Genomic DNA, 7075 nt, shown 5'->3' on the forward strand with positions numbered 1-7075 from the left:
CTAAGCCTAACTGGTAAGCTAGCGAAACGGGGACTGCGTGGGGGAGAGGGCACATGATCACGGCATCCTTTCCCCGGAGCTTGGAGGAATGTGTGGCCTGGACAGTAAGGAGCAGGTGGAGACCTCCGAACTCAGCTCAGAGGCTCAGCAGGGAATTAGGGGCTCGCCCTGGAGGTTGACGACCAAGGGTTTGCTCCACCAGAGATGGCTCAGGTGCCAGCCCTCACACCCTCACTCCAGCGAGGAGGCACCCAGTACGCTGCTCACCCTGCCTTTGCCTCACCCGTAGCCCAGTCTGCTCTTACTCTGCTCTGCTCTGGCTTCCGGTGGGGTTCGCCCAATGGGAGTAGCCGCAGGGCTGGGGTGGGAGGAGAGACTCAGCCATGGCTCTGGTGTGGCGACATCTCTCCAAGACAGCAGCTCCTGCAGGGCAGCCCTGCCTCCAGGCTGCAGCCCTCGTGACTCATCCAGCGCTTTTGCTCCCTGACCCCTCCGGCCTGGCTTGCTAATGGCATCTGTGTTGTGTTGCTAATCTCTGGGCCTCAACACTCCTAGTTCCTCCCCTTAGCTCTGGGAAGATTCCTTCCTTCTTTTGCATCAACTGGGGAGGTGGGGGGGGGGGGGCTGGGACCCTGCCTGATACAGCACCTTATGTTCAGGCCACAGAGAAATCCCCAGGCAGAGGCAGGCCCAAGGGGGAGGGGGGGGGGGGGGGGGGGGGGGGCAGCCAGAGGGGCAGAAACAGGACAAAATAGGGCAGAAAGCTAGAAACAGAGATAGATCAAAAAGGTAAAGACAGTGGTAGATGCAGACAGAAATAGAGACAGAGAGGAAGAGCGGGTGAGGAGGGAGGACAGACAGACAGGCGAGGCTATGAGGCAGGGATGCACACAAAGCCTCTGGGAGAAGGCCTGGTACCCACAGGTAAAATGACAAAGGATGAGACAGACGCTCAGGCAGACAGGTCGGAAATGGGGCAGAGAGAGGGATCAAGGGAAATAAAAGCCAGTTCAGTGACAGAAGGATCCCGGGGGAAGCAACATGGAACGGAGAAGACAGAACCCCAGCACATTCATTTAATTAAAAGACCTCAGCTCGGAACCAAAGTCCCCTCTGCCAGCCGCCCTCGGCTCTGGACCCTCCTGTGTGCGTCTCTTCCTCACAGTGGCCAACCTGTGTCTTTCTCTGACCATCGGCTCAGGCCGGAGCCTTCTCCGGGGGAGCCAGCTGCATCCGTGGGGACCGTTCCAGGGGCATTTCATGCAGAGGGTCAACAGATGCCAGGTGCTGAGGGGGAAGCGGTCAGCACCTGGGACGGCAAGGGAGGGGAGGCGGTTCCCTAAGTTAGCAGGTGCTGGTGCTGTAGGCAAGGCTGCCCGCAGGGCCGGGGCCTTCAGTGGCCCACACAGCCACTGCCAAACCTGCACAGCAGGGACAATGCTGGGGGAAGCAACACCCCCACTTCTCTCTTCCATCCTCCCACCTCCTGCTGTGGCTCCATTGGCTGAACCCAATGGGAAGCTGAGGACAGAGAACAGAGGGATGCGGTTCAGAGGGCTCAGCCGCTGGGTGCAGGAAGGGGGAGAAGGCTGGAGAGGGCCAATGGAAGCCACTGGGCACCCAGGGTTTCCTCTTCCTCGAGTGGGTTCAGAGAGGGCCTGTGGGGCACCATGTGGCAGGGTTGTTCCTTGGTTCTCAGCCTCAGTTTCCTCATCTGTCAACTCAGGGTAAGAATAATGCCCACTTCCCAGGGCTGTATGGGAGGAGCAACCTGAGACGGCACCTGTGAGAATGCCTGGCACGGGCCGCCTGCTGTGGTCCCTGGCATGGCGGAAAAAAAAGGCGGGGCCCGCCGGCGGGGGCCCGGGGGGGGGGGGGGGGGGGGGGGGGGGCAGGGGCGGGCAGCTTTTCCCTCTCTGGTGCTGAGCACCCCCTGCTCTGAGGAGAGGGGCTGTGGGCAGAGGCTAGGATGCCTGCAGAGTGGGGTGAGGACAGGGAGGATGGAGGGCCAGCGGGATGGGGAGCAGATACCAGGCCACGAGAGGAATGGAGAGCAGCTGCTGGAGGAGGTGATCGGGACTCAGTTTACTTTTATTATCTTACAGTTGCTAGTCCAGACGTTTCCCACACACAAGTACACGAAAGCAGACAGAATATTATACGGAGCCGCTGCGTATCCTGTGCTCCGGCCTCCACGATGAGTGATTCATGGTCCGTCTTGTCCCACCTCTCCCCGTATTATTTTGAAGCAAATTGCAGACATGTCACTTCAGCTGTAAATATTTCATATGTATCTAAAAAAGATAAGGACTCTTTTAAAAATAACTTCAATACCATGATCATGTAAAAAATTAAAAAGAAGTCTTTAACCCGGGAGCGAGGAGCCTGCCTAGCAGCCAGAGCTAGGTCTCCAGTCCCGTTCTCCAGTGAAACCAGGGCTCCGTGGAGACACGGCCGAGTCCAGGACCAGGGGTGAGAAACATACAAGCTGGACTTGGAGTCGCTAGAGCGCCAGCAAGTATGGAAGTGCTTAAACAAAGCAAAACAAAAGCAAAAACAGAAACCCCACACTGATGGGAGTATGTCAAAGGGACACAGGAGCCAACTGAAATAGCTCCCAGTGGCCAAAGTTGGAACAATTTGAGCAACAAAATAAATATAGTAGTATTGGATTATTACCCAAAGTATAAAATAAATATCCCCAAGTCCATGCTGAACTAAATAATTGACTAAATAAATAAATGGGAGAGAAATCTCCCATGCAGAAGAATTCCAAATTATTTAGACACTCTGCCCTTAAGGGGAGGCATCAGAACTCCCCATCCTGTACGTGAGGGTTGGCCAGAGTGCCTTTCTACCCAAGAGGACAGAAAGGAGAGGGTGGGGGGGGGGGGGGGAACTTGACAGTGAAGAACTTGACAAACACCACCTCAACCTGGTGACCAAGGTCAACATCCACGGTCACAAATCATGTTGATGGTACATGCGCTTCACATGATGTGATAAACCTGGCCCTTTACCTCTGCGATCTTCCTCTCCCCAACCCTTGACCCCAATTGAATCATGAGAAAAGCATCACATTCCAATAGAGGGGCCTGCCACAGAACACCTGACCAGCACTTCTCGAAATTGTGGGTTCACTAATTGTAACAAATGTATCATGCAAATGTGAGATGTTAATAGTAGAGGACACTGGGTGTTGTGGGGGGAGGGGAGAGTATACGGTTGCTTCTTCTATATGCCCAGACCTGGGATGGAACCCACAACCTTGGTGTAGGGGGCCGATGCTCTAACAACTGAGCCACCCGCCCAGGGCCAACTCACTGTACTCTTGTCTCAATTTTGCTATAAATCTAAAACGGTTCCAAAAGGAACTTTGTTATTTAAAAAACTAAGTCTGGCCCTGGCCGGTGTGGCTCAGTTGGTTGGAATGTCCTCCATAGACTGAAAGGTGGTAGGTTCAGTTCCCGGTCAGGGCACATACCTAGGTTGGGAGTTTGATCCCCTGGTTGGGTACCTGCAAAAGGCAACCAATCCATGTTCTCTCCCATCTCGCCCCTTCTCTCTCCCTCTCTCCCCTCCCCACTCTCTAAAATCAATACGCATATCTTTGGGTGAGGATTAAAAAGATAAATACATAAAAAAATTAAGTCTGTAATATATCCAACAAATACCAGTCAGTGTTCAAATTTTCAATTGTGTCACAAATGTATCTTTCTTTCAGCTTATGTAAATCAGGATTCAAATTAGGTCCACATATTGCAATTGGCTATGCACTGGGTTTTGAAGGAGGTGATTAAGGGGAGATCTTTGGGTGAGGATTAAAAAGATAAATGCATTAAAAAAATTAAGTCTGTAATATATCCAACAAACACCAGTCAGTGTTCAAATTTTCAATTGTGTCACAAATGTATCTTTCTTTCAGCTTATGTAAATCAGGATTCAAATTAGGTCCACATATTGCAATTGGCTATGCACTGGGTTTTGAAGGAGGTGATTAAGGGGAGAAAAGAACTATTTGCATCCTACGGATCTTGGGCACATATGAGGGAAATGAGGTTGTGGGGTGGGGGACCATGAGGGCAGTTGGCACTCTGTCTTTAAAGGAATCCTGACAGATTAAAACAGGCTCCAAATGACAAAGTTCAAGGTCTTGCAAGCTCCCTGTCTCTTGTTCATTGTACTGTCATTGATCTGCCTCCTGGATATGGTTGTGCGGCTCAGAGAAAGGGACGAGGCCTTCAGACTCAGATCTGAGATGAAATCTTCGCCCTGCCACTTCGGTAAGTAGCAACCTCTCCGCACCTCAGTTTTCCCATCTACAGAATCTGACCTATTTTCAACGTTTCAGGCTATTGTCAAGATTAAGTGGAATAATGCTCCTGAAAGTGCCTGGAGTCGTATCTTTCCTCTCTCCTTTGGGGCAGAAGAAAGAGGCCAACTATTGCTAATCTAGCACAAATATTTACTCGAAAGGTGGGGTGAGGAGTTGTCACGTGCACCTGGGCAGTGGGAGGCCTCCTGGGCAGAGGGCGCATGCTGACCTTTGAGAGGTGAGTTCTTGGTGGGGGTTTTGATAACAGTCGGAGACCAAATTGGTATTGGGCCAGCTGTCGAAGGGCCTGGCAGGTGTTGGAGGTTCAGGGAGGCCCATGGTCTGGCCTTGGGGGGCTCTCTCCTGTCTAAGTGATGATGCAGTCACCCCACTTCTTAATTTTGTGATGGGTTCTGGGAAGAAGGACGTTAGGACCCCGAGCTGGGCAGAGGCACCGGCAGGGAAAGCATCCTTCACACAGCCTTGGGCCCCAAACCCAAGTCCAGGCCATGAAATGCTGGGAGGAGGAGGGCAATACTGGGAGGAGGAGGGCCATCCCCTGAACACAATACACTCAAGGCCCTACTTGAGCAGAAAGCAAGGCCCAGAGAGGAAACCAGAGGGCTGAGATGAGCTCCAAGGGAGGGGAGACCTATAGAGACCCTGCTAGGCTCCTGGGAGTCTGAGCACTGGCTTTCTCTTATACTTCCCCTTCTGGAGTTTTCACGCTTCAGGTGCCCAGAATCCAGGAGAGACTGTGTTCCACTTGGTCTTTCCTTCCTCACCACCACCACCACCACCACCACCACCACCACCACCACCACGCATCTCTCCCCATCCCAGAAGCCAAGCCGGAAGCGGCCCTCCCACCGGCCCCCTGAGGGTCCTTTCCCCTTCTCCCCTGGATGCCAGCCACCTTGATGCTGTTTCTATTCAGAAACTGACCAGAAACTTACACTCTAACTCCGAATTCCACTTGATCCCAAGCAGGACCCGTGTTTGTATAGTAATGGAGCAGGAATCCCAGGGTTGGAATGGATCCTGGAGCACGGAAGCCAAAGGGCACCCAGGAATGCGTCTGGCACTGCATGTCTTTGTTCCCCACAGGGGCCCTCAGTCTGCGCTGAGACATTTGTGTGACGGGAAGCTCCGTGCCTCACCGCTGCCCATTCTGCTGCAAACTAATCCCCAACCACCAGGAAGGTCTTGCTTCTTTCAGACCACAACCTGGATCCCTGTTTTTGGTGTGTGTGTGTGTGTGTGTGTGTGTGTGTGTGTGTCTGGAAGATGCACTACTAAGCACATAACCACTTTTCTAAGAAAAGAAGTTTTGTTGTTTTCATGCAAAGAGCTTAATGGCCTGTTTGCCTTTAACCTGCCTGAATTGGTGGCAGTAAATGTAGCACCATAGAGGGTTTACCTATGCAGATAGTCCTCCGCTTGGGGAAGGGGCTACAGTGTGAAGGAGGGGAGGGGAGGGGAGGGGGAAGACTGAGAATAGGAGTGGGAGGACCATTGGCATCCTGGGAAGGAGGTCACCTTCAGGGGTCAGGCTTGCAGGGGGGAATGAAGGAAGGCAGGGAGAGACCGGGCTAGTATGAAAACATGCAGTTGGTGAAGAAAAGAAGTAAAACTCGAGGTCTTCTAGTCACAAACATCCCCAGAGAAAGGGCTTCACACCTGGGGCCTCAGTATTTTCATCTGGAAAGTAGGTATAATATTCGAGCCCACTTCCTACTCTTGTGGGGGTTAAACCGGACACATTGTGAAGTTGCGCCTGTCACACAGTCCGTGCTCAACACAATGTAGCGACGATACATGTGATACAATGTTATGTTACAAACAATATGCCGTGACTCGCTCTTTTCTGAGCCCCAGCTCTCCTTCAGCATCACAGTCCGGGCTCCCTGTCCACATCTGCTTAACAAATCCGTTCCTCCCACTCGTGCGGTTTTGCTCCCCCTGCAGACAGCAGCCCCGGCTGGGTGGAGCCGGCAGAGGCTCCCCGGGCCATTACTCAGGGTTTCCAAGGCCCTGGCAAGGACTCCCTCCTCCTCCTCTCCAGGCGGCTCCCTGCTCCTGGGGACAGGAAGTGTGACTGTTTGGAGAGGGACGAAGTCCTCCCCTTATTGTGCCCACAGTCAGGTCCCAGAGGCAGGCCCTGGGCTCGCTGAGCCGGCTGCCTGGGCCCTGCACCAGCCGCCTCTCCGAAAGCCCTGCCGGGTCCGAGGGCTGCAGCACAGACTTGCTGGGGGACCTTGGGCAAGTCCCGTTCCCTCTTAGGCCTCAGTTTGCGTCTGTGCTGCAAAAAAATAAAGAGGAAATAATGACAATTTCGTGACTTGATGATGTAGTTATGAAGATGAGGAAAGGGAAGGGGAAGTAAGGAAACCAGGGATTGTGCCCGGCAGAGCCCTGGCGCTGGCCGCGGAGGTGGAGCGACCCGGGAGGGGTTGGACTGAATCAGCCCCTGGACCCGGTGCGACCAGCTCCCCGACTCAGGGACGCTCCCCTCGGGGTTCCTTCTCTGCCTCCAGCCTAGCTTCTCGCAGGGGCTTCACCCCTATTTACAGAAATGGGAATTTGCATGATGAAAATAACTCCAGCCGGACTGCGATTTTACTGCGTTTGGCACCAGGCTCGGAAAAAGCGGCTGCATAGCCAATTACTGGAATTTTTAAACACAAATAATATTTTACGGGATCAGTGGGCTGGCGCGGGGCCGCCGCACCAGGCGCGGCTCCTCCGCCCACAAACAAG

At 53.4% G+C, this 7075-nt stretch overlaps 1 long non-coding RNA gene across 1 annotated transcript in view; it reads right to left on the reverse strand.

The window, feature by feature from the left end:
* Window positions 1-2073: 2073 nt before the first annotated feature.
* The window catches only part of LOC106724682, a 7397-nt gene continuing 2395 nt past the window's right edge, over window positions 2074-7075 (reverse strand). Inside the window, exon 2 of the long non-coding RNA XR_001360520.1 lies at window positions 2074-2294. This is a non-coding gene — a long non-coding RNA (uncharacterized LOC106724682). The remainder of the gene's footprint in view (window positions 2295-7075) is intronic.

Source organism: Myotis brandtii, unplaced genomic scaffold (assembly GCF_000412655.1).
Source record: "Myotis brandtii unplaced genomic scaffold, ASM41265v1 scaffold929, whole genome shotgun sequence".
Lineage (NCBI taxonomy): Eukaryota > Metazoa > Chordata > Mammalia > Chiroptera > Vespertilionidae > Myotis > Myotis brandtii.